Raw genomic sequence first — 13,305 nt, 5'->3', positions numbered from 1 at the left:
TGGGGCTCTTATAAGGAGCCCCCAAACTACCAGAAACCGTTTAGACTTTGCTGTTTGTATTTTTGTGCACTTTTTGTCTTCATTGACTGGCCTAAAATGTCAAAAATCGATCATATTTAACAATTTTTTTTGACAAAGTAATTTAATTTTAGTAAATCAGAATTATTTAAATAATAAGTATTTTAAATACACTTTAATATTATTGAAATACTTTTTTGATTATCAACTGAGAAATATATAAAAATTTACCTTAAGTATTAACCATTCTTCATTTTATCGGGATTTTGAATGTTTGTAACTTCGTTGGAGAAAAACCGATTCATGCCAAATTTTTGGAGCATGTTGATTGAAGCAATATGTTCCTGCTGGTAAAATTTCGCGATGGGTTTTGCACTAGTTTTCAAAAGAAATTGATTTAAAAAAATTGTTTATTTTGAAGGTTACAGACAAGTATTATAACTAACTTGAAGTTGGTTTCCTACTTGCAATAAAAGTCAAATTCAAAATAAAACGATTTTTTAAAAGTCAGTTTAAAACAAGCCAACTTCAAGTCAGCTATAATACTTGTCAATAACCTTCAAAATAAACACTTTTTTTAAATCAATTTTTTTTAAAACTAGTGCAAAACCCATCGCGAAATTTTACCAGCAGGAACATATTGCTTCAATCAACATGCTCCAAAAATTTGGCATGAATCGGTTTTTCTCCAACGAAGTTACAAACATTCAAAATCCCGATAAAATGAAGAATGGTTAATACTTAAGGTAAATTTTTATATATTTCTCAGTTGATAATCAAAAAAGTATTTTAATAATATTAAAGTGTATTTAAAATACTTATTATTTAAATAATTCTGATTTACTAAAATTAAATTACTTTGTCAAAAAAAATTGTTAAATATGATCGATTTTTGACATTTCATACAGAAACTTAAATAACATATTTTACAGTTTATTATAAATTATTTGATACTTTTATTAAGTTCAAATCACAAATTCAGTCTTTAAAAATAAATATTAATAGCTCTTTTCATATTTCTTAAAGAGATTACTCCTTTTTTAAATATTTTGTAATGCCTGTCAATGTAACCTTTTTTCATGTACTCTCAATTTATAATATCTTTTTTTATATGAAATAAAATTATTTTTTACAAATCATTGTGCATTTCGTAATCCCAAAACATGTAAGAATATTTTCCCGAAGTATTGAAATTTTTTATAAATGTCAAAAATACATTAGGCGAAATAAAATGGTTTGACCCTGGTTAAATACGTTATAATTTTATTGTTTGCACTTTAAAACTCGTAAAAGAAATATAAAATAAATACAAATAAACAATCATTCCTATTGAAGTAAATTATAAGAAATAAATAAAAATAGGTAAAAACATTTGTAAAAACTTTCTACTTTGAAAAATCGACTAGAATATAATTGATTATTATACATATTTCAGTTGTCTTCATTTGTTTTTTCAGTTCAAAAATGACATCTTGCCAATCAAAATTTCAATATACTTTTTTAATTACAATGCTTTCAGCAGTAAATAAAAATGATTCACGCACAGAAAATTTTGTTCTTGAATAAATTTCGAACATATATATATCTAAAAATAAAAAGTGTGCTTGTAATTTAAAAATATTTATATTTTTATGTTTAAATCGCACGGTTCCGTGGATTCGCCCATTAACAGTAGATATTATAAATTGAAATTAATAATTGATGTTAGTAGTTAATATTAATCGTTGATCTTAGCAGTGAATACTAGTAGTTGATATTAATAGTTAATATTAATAGTTGATAATAATTAAAAAGCGAATTGAACTTTTGAAAAAATTAATTATTTGTTCTTTAACAGGAAGCGAATTTACGCTTACTGCGATGTAAACGTTGTATAAGTAGGTTTGGTTTTTGCCAACCTTAGTTAAACAAAGTTTCTGGATGAGGGAGTAGAAGGATTGGATGAAGGGATGGAGTTATAGTCAGAGAGGGTTGAACCCTGCCAGAGCCGGGCAATACGCAAAAAGCTCTGGCTTCGGTCGCGCTTGATGCAGGTTGAGTGTACCGGGTGACTCAACAACTAAATTTTTGACTTTCGTTCCCCATTTTACTCCACTTTTCAATTTCCACTAAATTTATTTTTAATTCATTTCGAAGAAGTATTTATTGTAGAAACAATAAATTTCAAAATAATTCCAAGAAAATTTCTTTCAAATTAATTTGAAAAAAGCGAATTTCAAATGAATTTTGAAAATTCTCTGGGCATAGTATTTAATTGAAAATTTAATTTAATTGTCGCGAAAGAAAAACGAATTTTTTTCCGATTTGTAAGAAATCATTATTGAACGATAAAAATTTGAGGTAAAAAATGAAATAACAATAAAACATAAAATAAAATCGTGAAAAGAAAATATAAAGGGATTTAAATTTCAAAATAGCCGGAAGCAATAATAATATTTTTGTGTCTTTAACTGTCGATGTTGAGATTCTAAAACCACAGAATTTGCCGATAATGAGTATAGATAAATAGAGTTAAATTACAGCCACCAACTGTGGAAGTCTTTATTATTTTCTTTTTTTTGTAATCTCGGAATTATTGACTACTTTACTTGGAATCACTTTGTTCTTGCTATAAATTTTCTGCTCAATAAAATAATATTTTTCGCGCAGATTTCGAAAAATTCTGCTCGTTTGAAAATTTTTATTTCTTTATATATAAAATAATATAAGGTGGTTTTCTTCTAGGAAAATAAAATTATATACTCTATACCTTATACGAGTTCATTGGTACCCTTTTGCCACAATTTTTTTTTATCATTTTTTTATTGAGAATCTTTCTCTTAATATCGTCTTTCTTTTCCTACTTTGACGTCACTTCCCCTCTTTCTTATGAGGTCATCTCTCCTCGACACATTAAAATCAACATTTTGTCAACATTTTTTATTTTTCACTTCAAAAATTAGTCGAAAAAAATTACTCTAAGCTTACTTTACTATTTTCGAAAAGGTTTTCTTTCGATTTATTTTCTTCAGATTTCAATTTTTTTGAAAACTGAAGATATTGAGTCGAATTGAAAAATACAGAAATTGAAACAATTTTATAGAATATAAAAATTTGATTAATTTATTTTAAAGAAAAAGGTGGGAAAAGTTGGGAAAGGGGGAAGAATGATTTAGTTGAAGGAAAATGAAATTTGAATGTAGTTTAGAATTTTTTTTCTGTGGTGGAATATATATAATTGTTGTTTTTTGTATGGAAATAATTTTGGCGGAGGAAGTTTTGTTATGAGAAATATTCTGGACAACGGGTGTAACCGCATCGCGAATTGGGTGCTGGAGATATACACAGGCTACCAGCTAAAGCGACGGAGGTTGGAAACTGTGATGCTTGCAAAAAGCACACCAGACAGCGGTGATCGTTTTTGCTCTGCGTCAGCCGCGTTCCTCTACCACTATACTTGGTTGGTACGTCATTCGACTCTCCTCCATTCGTATTATTATATCGAGATCGTTGAAAACTCAAAATGAACAGAGTTTTACAATTAGAAATTATTACCTATTATTACTTTTTTTTATTTAATAATAATTCAACTTTTTGAAAAATACAATTTTTCAATATTTCCTAAATTTTCAAATTTATTTTCAAATTTATTTTCAAATTATTTTTCTAAATTCGTGATAATTTACGTTTATAATTGACAGTGTTCTGGAAAAAATATTTTTCCACTCAAATTTTCTTAAATTTTTGTTCACAGGCTTTAGAACTATCTTTGTATTTTTCCGACTATTTTCAAAAAAGTCGACTTATTCTCAAGAAATGCGACATTTTAGACTTTTCTTCAAAATATTGCAAGAAAATAGTAGTTTTTTTTGTAAAAAATACAACTTATTTCGATTTCTAGAGTGTGAAAAATAAACTGTAGTCAAATCTTTCAAAAATTATTTTTGAATATTTTTTCTAATTATATTTTCAAAATATAGAATTAAAAAGATTTCAAATAATTTAAAGTTTATAAAGTTTTTTATCGAAAATAAAAATTGACTTTTTCAAGTATTTCATTAAAATTTTTATAAATTCAATTTTGAAGAACATTAATTGCAAATTTGGAAAATATTATTAATTTCTTAAAACATTTTAATGAAAATCTTTAAATGAAAATTTGATAAAGAAAAATAGATTTAAAAATTGTATTCAAATTTTGATTTTTAATTAAAAAATATTTTTTTTCTATATTTTGCATAAAATTTTTTTCTATATTTTGTATTAGGGGAAATTCGGGTAACCCCTGACAGTGGTAGCCTCGGACACTCTTAATTTCTAATAGAATAATGTGTTTTTACTAATGAAATAAATTACAAATGATATATAAAATAGTTTAACTTTTATTTCACTGGTTTACAGTGAAATTGCCAATTGAACAAAACATTTTTTTTTCGAATAGTAGGTGTTTGTTGAGTAAGAAAATCATAGTTTTAATTTTTTTCCCTCGCGCAGTTTTTCTGTAGCTTCAAATTTTGCATTTTCGAGGTGCGGCGCCAGTTAAACTTACCTGTAGGAAAATTAGCTTGTCAAAATATAATAAATGAGGTATCATTGGAAAGGTTATTAAATTACCTTTCGATCCATAGGTCACAGAATAAAATTCAACAAAAAGTGAGAGAGTTACAGTCGATTAAAGATGAAATTTCATGACAATTTTGATGATTTTTAGACATTTGAGTAACTTTTACTATTTTTTTCTACATCAAACAGGAAAGAATGTTTAGGTTTTAATTTTTTTACTGATAGACTATATCATTACAAAAATTTTGAGCCCTTGTGGACCTCGATTGGATAAAAAATGACAATTCTACACTAAATTTAGTGAACGAAACTACATTCTTCATTTTTAGTATCCCTTAAACATTTGCAGCAAAAATTCAAGTAATAAAATTTGGTTAAGTGCTAAAGTTACTGAAATCACTAATCAAGAGTTTCTGAAGTCGTAGATTTCGAATGGAATGTTAGTTTTGCAAATTTCAAAATGGCGGATCCAATATGGCGGACAAGTTTTTAAAAATCGATAAAATTCGTCTCAAATTCGTTACTCGGGGGTTTTTGGGGTCGCTGATTACGAATCCGATGTCAGATTTCAAAAATTGAAAATTATGGATTCATAATGGTGAACGAGTTTTTTAAAATCCATCGAATTCGCACCTACTGGATCCGCCATTTTTAATTTTTGAAATCTGACATCGGATTCGTATTCAGCGACCCCAAAAACCCCCGAGTAACGAATTTGAGACGAATTTTATCGATTTTTAAAAACTTGTCCGCCATATTGGATCCGCCATTTTGAAATTTGCAAAACTAACATTCCATTCGAAATCTACGACTTCAGAAACTCTTGATTAGTGATTTCAGTAACTTTAGCACTTAACCAAATTTTATTACTTGAATTTTTGCTGCAAATGTTTAAGGGATACTAAAAATGAAGAATGTAGTTTCGTTCACTAAATTTAGTGTAGAATTGTCATTTTTTATCCAATCGAGGTCCACAAGGGCTCAAAATTTTTGTAATGATATAGTCTATCAGTAAAAAAATTAAAACCTAAACATTCTTTCCTGTTTGATGTAGAAAAAAATAGTAAAAGTTACTCAAATGTCTAAAAATCATCAAAATTGTCATGAAATTTCATCTTTAATCGACTGTAACTCTCTCAATTTTTGTTGAATTTTATTCTGTGACCTATGGATCGAAAGGTAATTTAATAACCTTTCCAATGATACCTCATTTATTATATTTTGACAAGCTAATTTTCCTACAGGTAAGTTTAACTGGCGCCGCACCTCGAAAATGCAAAATTTGAAGCTACAGAAAAACTGCGCGAGGGAAAAAAATTAAAACTATGATTTTCTTACTCAACAAACACCTTCTATTCGAAAAAAAATGTTTTGTTCGATTGGCAAAAAAAAGTTTTTAATTCGTAAACCTGTGTTTTTAAAATATTGACTCAGTTTTTTCATTTTCTTTTATTAAAAAACTTGAATTTTCTAAAAACCTGAAAGTGTCCGGTTACTTTAGAAAATGTATATATACGTCACATTGAACTTCTTATAAAACCTTACTTTATGTTGACTTTCTGTGAATATTAAATAGATTTTTCAATTTATTTCTATTACATGGTCTATTTTCTTGTTGTAGATATAATTTGATTTTAGTTTATCAAGTCCAATAATTAAAATATAAAATATTTCCGCGCATGCCCAGGGCTACTCGACAAATTGTTGACGGTTGAGATTTCAATACTCATATTTTTGCTTATTTTTTTCTAAAAGGTTTGACTATTTTACAAATGACTTTAAGCTAAAGGTTAAAAGAATCATTCTGTTTGACATTTACATATTTATTTATTTATTTAGAAAACATACGGGCATAAGGCCCTTTCGTACAAAGTACTAATTTAAACGAGATTCACAATTTAGCACGAAATTAGTTATTTGGCTGCGTTATAAAGTTATTGTTGAAGTATGAATCAGGAAATTAAAGGAATTTTGAAATTACACATTATAATATTTTTTATACATAAAAAAATTTAATTAATATTCCAAAAATATGAACTCAAATTGTTCACCAAAAGCTTAAGTGTCCGGGGCTACCCGAATCTCCCCTACGTATTTCCGAATATTCTATTTTTTTCAAACAGTCCAACTTTTCAGAATAAATCTTAAAAATTTTGGAGGAAACAATAATTTGCAAATTTTTAAATTATAGTTCTTCAAAAAAGTTATTAGCTTTTTAAATTGTCCAATTACATATTCTCGAAAAAATTCCTTAGAATATTTTTAAAAAACTAAGTTTTTGAATTTTTAAAAATTTTCAAGAAATTGTTTTAAAAAATTCAATTATTTCATTATTTTTGGCTACATATGGTTTATTATTAAATATTTCACCTTGTTAATTTTAGAAATAAACCGCAAAGAGTATCATTTACAATTATTATAATAATTGAATTTTTGTATTGTACTAATTGAATTCTCGAAGAATTTAAAAAAATTCTTAAAAATATATTTGACATTGAGAAGAATTTGAGTTAAAAATTCTAAAAAAATAATTAAAATCTTAGAATAGTTATTTTAAAAATAAATTTTTTGAAAAATAATTTAAATAGGTAATAATTAAAATTTAAATTTAATAATTTAATTGTTTCTATTATTAAATTGAAAACAATTGAATTTTAGTCGATTTTTAAGTGAAAAATTGTTTTTAAATAATTAAACTCTCGCTAACTTTCTCAAAAATATTAAAAATATTTGAATTAGAGAAGAAGTTTAGTTAACAATTATAGGTATAAAAAACGAATTGAATATTTGAAAAATACCAATTAAGAAGTTTATTAGTTAAATATTCTAGAAAATAATTAAATTTTAGAAGAATTACAATTGTAATTTTTAGAAATAATTGAATTTTTGTTAGTGAAATAAATTTTAATTTTTTTACAATTTTTAATACACGGAGACCCAGTGGGAAATTTGCAACCGGCGCGGATCCTCGCCTGTACCGACGCCGGAGTAGTGGTACTGGCTGGGAACCGCCTGCCTACCGCCCGAGAACTGGTATTCTACCAAAAGATGACTTGGCCAGGAGCTGGCTGGCCATCCGTCTCGGAACTGGCATTCTACCGCCCGGTAACCGGCCGCGAAGAGCCGTTCCGTGTATAATTCAACTGGCTGGGACCCGGCACTGTACCGACTGCGGATCTTTCATTTCCTAGCCAGATTAGCGCTGGCATTCTACCGCCTGACAACCGACTCGGATCAAAATGATAATTTCAACAAATATCAATAAAAAAATAATAATTAATTGCAAAAGATAAATACGGATGACAATTCATTGATAGTTCACTTTACACATTTTTTTATACACTTAACGGTATTTTTTTATATTCACATTTGAAAAATCCTAACGCTTGGGGGTACGAACCTACGCCTAACCGAATATTTACGCACCGAAATCACGCACGCTAACCACTATGCTACGCTCGCATGGAACTCTCAAATCTTAAATGCTTTCAAGTCTCACTAGCTAAAATGAAAATTGTAAAATTACTACGCGGCAATAAACAATTTTCAAATACGGACTGATGTTATACCGGTATTTATGAATATTTTAATATTTCGTTTAAAAAGGAACTTGTTAAAATTGTTATTTTATTATTATATTTTTTAATATTTTATTACGTAATTATTAATAATTGAATGTAATTTGAATGCACAACACATTTTTTTAATTATTTAATTTGCAGAAAAGTGTCAATAAATAATTACTTAATATGTTGTTTAAATTAAAAAGAGATTATTAATTAATTAACAATAAATAAATTAATTAATAATCTGTTTTTTATATATTTATTTAATGTGTTATTTATTGTAGGTATTATTATATATTGAACACATTTTCTTTCAAGTTAATATTATTATTTATTAAAAATTATTTATTTAATTGCACATTAATAAAGTTGGATTTTTATAAATATAATGAAAAAATTAAGTTTCTTATATTCTTCCTTTGCATCAATACAATTAATTTATTTATTGGTTAAATAATAATAATAATAATAATAATATTATTATAATAAATGCAATTAGTTATTGTAATAATTAATTAGCTATGATATATATAATAAAATAAATTTATGATTATACTGATAATGTAAACTATAACAATAAATGACGAGATCCGCAGTCGGATCCGCCCCAGCACCGAGCCAGTACAGACCTAACATCCGTCATTCTTCCGACGCCCGTAGAAGAATGAAATCCGCAGACGAAACAAATCCAGTACCACGCCAGTACTGACGAAAGTAGAAAGGCGGATCCAAAATTCTGAGCCTAATCTGTTCCGCGCCGGTTGAATTTTGGGATCCGAATCGGTACAAAACATCGGTACTGGCGGTCCGCACGGGCGCGGATCCCAGGCGGTTGTAAACTCCGACATTCGTCCGACTTTTCCTCCTGGGGAGAAAGTTATATTAAATTTTGTAAAAGAATTTCCCAATTTGGGGAAAAAGTGCCACAAACCGAAATTTTGACATAGAAAATACTAAATAGTGAAAGAAATAATATGAAATTTAGTAAAGTTATATCAAATATAAGAATTTTAGTTAAGGGGGGTTTTCAATCTTTAGATCGAGATTTTGTTGATGATTTTTATGAATTTTTTTTCGCTAAGTAGAAGTGTATATATCTTCTCAAAAATTTTTAGTCGTTTTGTACACATATTAAACTAAATTCACAAATTTTTTAAAATAATTTTATTTAAAAATGAATCAAATAAATAAGGTTAAAGTGTATATATGGTTAAAATTCCATCTACATCTTGTGTACACTCCTGTGGTCACAATTTTTTATCTGAAATCAACCAGGTTTGATTATTTACTTTCAAAACATATCTCTCTTCTATGTGAACCTCAAAAATTATTAAAAAAAATTACTTACAATGTTTTTTTAATGCAAAGAAAAATTTAAAAAAAGGTCAAAAACCGCCACTATGAGTTCAAATGTCTGTGAAAAAATCAATTTTCAATTTTTTTGGCTAATTCGAGGTTCATGTAGAAGAGAGATATGTTTTAAAAGTAAATAATCAAACCTGGTTGATTTCAGATAAAAACTGTGACCACAGGAGTGTACACAAGATGGAGATGGAATTTTCACCATATATACTTTAACCTTATTTATTTGATTCATTTTTCAATAAAATTATTTTAAAAAATTTGTGAATTTAGTTTAATATGTGTACAAAACGACTGAAAATTTTTGAAAAGATATATACACTTCTACTTAGCGAAAAAAATTCATAAAAAACGTCAACAAAATCTCGATCTAAAGGTATCTCCCCCCTTAAATTTTAATATAACTTTACTAAATTTCATATTATTTCTTTCACTATTTAGTATTTTCTATGTCAAAATTTCGGTTTGTGGCACTTTTTCCCCAAATTATAAAATAATTTTACAAAATTTAATATATATTTTCTCTCCGTGTGTAGTACATAATAGTGTTTTTTGTAGAAAAATGTTAAACGTTTCAAATTTATTTGCGAAAATATTTCAATTTTACAAAAACTGAGAATTGAAGTTGTTATTGGAATAAGGGGAAAAAGTAAGAAATTTTTCTGAAAATAATAAGAAAAATTTGCAAAAAAATTAAGATAAAATGATAAAAATGATAAAAAATAAAAATTTTGTCAAAAAATTTAGAAAATTCGAAAAAATTGAATCTGATGTAGCTATTAATAATCTCAAGATTCTCAAGTTTGTAAAAAATGTTTATATTATAATTTTTATTTTTTTCAAATTATTTTATACAAGTATTTTTCAAAAAAGTTGTTGACCAACTTAACGCGAAGATGAAAATACAGAAGATGTAGAACAAAAAATAAAAAAAAAACATACGAGAATTTTTCAAAGAGATTTTGAATTTAATTTATATAGAGAAATTTCTATATTATACGTAAGTGAAGTAGTCAGTGGAATTTTGTGTGAGCCCTTCTATTCCTCTCTCTGTCTCTTTGGATTTGAAATGTTCCTTCGACTCTTTCTTTAAGGACGTTTCTCAGTGGTCCATGACAGGCTTGACTAATGGTAGTCCTGCATCCGCCGCGGGCGCGGGCGTTACAATTTCTATAGGTATTCTCTGGATCTTATCTGCTCGGTTGGTTGTACCGTTGCTAACGAAAGAACAAATGAGTTTTCTGAGACGAAGCGTGACTGTGATCATGAATGAGATCGGTAACGTTTTAGATTAGGAAACATCTTTTTTGCCCACTACTGTTTCAACTGGTTTCAACCCTACCTATTGTCCAATCACCAATTTTATTTGCAATACATTTTCAAGTCGTTCTATTCATATTCAAATAAAATATTATATAATTATAATAAAAGTACCTGTCGAACCCGTAAATATTCACATTTTTCGAATTTCTAATTACACCCAACTGTCAGGGAATTCACGGAAAAAATTAAATTTTTATAATTCAAAATTATATTCCAAAGTAATAAAATTCTTCATAGAAATTCAATTATGTTCAAAACTTTTTTTAAATTTTCGTAAAAATTTCCATTATTTTCAAAAGTAGTAAAATTATTCTTTTTCGAAACTCAATTTTCAAAAATAATTCTATTATTTAAAAAAACTGTTGGTAAAATTCTACGCAAGCATTTATAATTATTTTCATACATAATAAAAATTCAATTATTTAAAAATTACTTGATAAAATTCTTTATGAGAATTCAATTTTAAAAAATATTCAATTATTCAATAAATTATTTATTTTTGTATTTAAATAATTGAATTCTCGTAGAATTTTCTAATAAAAATTGATTTAACATTGAATTTCAGTTAATAATTTTAGACAATAATTGAATATTAGAAGCATGATAACTGAATTTTGTAAAGGTTTCAAATAAAAATCTTTGAAAATCTGAATTTTTAAAAATTTTTACTGACAATTCTGTAGAATTAATCTTTTTTTGAAAAAGTTTAATGGAATTTTTTTTCAATTTAATATAATTATGATATTTCCTTCTTCCAATTATTTGAAGTTTTTATTTTCTATTATATATTTAATTGAAGAATTAAAGTAGTAAAATTCTTTTCAGGAATTCAATTATTTTTAATAGAATTTTACTAAAAAATTAAATTTTTAAACAAATTTTTAATAAAAATTTTTTTGAAAGAATTCAATTTCTTCATAAAATTCAATTAGGGGAGACTGGGTGAACCCGCTCACTTTTTTTCAGATCGGCTAAAATCTAGGAAATTATTCTCTAAATCCAAGTTAATTTATATCATTTGAAAGCTTAAGATTTCTACTAAAAAAATAAAAAAGAGTTTATGATTTATCTTTTTTAGTTTTACTTAGAGAAACTTTTTAATAAACATATACCAAATTTCGAAATCACAATTTTCCAGGGTAAACCCGCTCACTTTATCTTTTCAAGACGGAACAGTTTTATTTTTTAAATATTAAAGTTCGTCTTATTCCCGTTTTAAGTATGATTTATTATTGATAATTTATGAGTTATATAAACAATTGTATGAACAAAAAATTGGTTTAATAAATAATGAACATAGATTTCATGAATTACAACTATGGATTTAAATAGTGTTATATTTTATTAAGAGAAAGTGAAATGTAGTTACAATTTTGGTTTTAATAAGTCATAAATTGTGTTATTGTTGAAATATAATACGTAAAATTATTTTATTCTAAATTTTAAATTTAAAACTAAGTGAGCGGCTTTACCCCGACTTCACGTGAGCGACTTTACCCCGAGTGTATTCCTCACATTTCAGAATAAATTTAATTAAATCTTTTTAAAATAAGACAAAACTATATATGTACTTCGAAGAAGGACATCCAAAAGCAACAAAAAAAATTTGCCAGATAAATTAAGACTCAAAAATAATGATCGAAAAACTTAAAAATCCAAAATACGTTTTTTTTTCTGACACCTCTAAAAACATTTGATCGTCTCTGATTCTATGTTGAATTCATGAAACTAAACGAAAGATCGTTAATATATGTTGAATGTTAAGTACTATTCACAGTACCAATATTTCCATCTTAAGTTGAGTTCATAGCGTCAAATCGCTAGTGAGCGGGTTTACCCTGTGCGCGGGTTTACCCCAGTCTCCCCTACTTATAAAATTTTCAGTTAAAAAGAACAATTATTAAAAAATTTAGGAAACGAGAAGGCAAACGATAAATAACTGCAAACAGTTTGCCAGGATACAAAGATTATTAATATTAAAGATTAAACAATATTTTTACCGAAAAAAAAAATTTTTTAAATATTTAAAAATAAAAAATTTTCATTTTTTTATTTGAATTTTTTTGAAAAAAAATCGTAACTTTCATTTAGCTTAGATAACATTTTTGAATCAAATATGTCAATGTTCGGACAAAACTCTGATTTTATTAATGTAGATTATTATATTTACATAAATATAAATAGGTAATTAATAAGGGAGATTGGGGAATTGTCGGACACACTTTTTTTAGCTCAATATCTTACACACAACATTTTTTTTTTTCAATTTTTTCGTGTCAGTTAGGAGATATAAATTAACATATATCATAGTCAGTTTCTAAAATTATCACTTACCTTAAAGAAATTTTAGTTTTACCAAAGAGTGCAATTTTAATAATATGTACCTGCATTGTGCAATTAAATCGCCAAAACCAAACAATAAATATATATAATAATTTAATTGAAATAATTTAACAGCTGGTTAGTAAATATTATTAATTTTTTAATATTAAGC

General features: G+C 26.4%; 1 protein-coding gene across 1 annotated transcript in view; it reads left to right on the top strand.

Moving 5' to 3' along the window:
* Positions 1-13,305, top strand: part of LOC122511188 (glucose-6-phosphate 1-epimerase) — a gene marked incomplete at its 5' end in the record, with an annotated part of 36,500 nt that overhangs the window by 15,052 nt on the left and 8,143 nt on the right.

The sequence above is a fragment of the Leptopilina heterotoma genome, unplaced genomic scaffold, assembly GCF_015476425.1.
Source record: "Leptopilina heterotoma isolate Lh14 unplaced genomic scaffold, ASM1547642v1 Lhet_81, whole genome shotgun sequence".
Lineage (NCBI taxonomy): Eukaryota > Metazoa > Arthropoda > Insecta > Hymenoptera > Figitidae > Leptopilina > Leptopilina heterotoma.
Note: the sequence above shows the minus strand (reverse complement) of the source record. Positions and strands in the feature narration are given on the sequence as shown.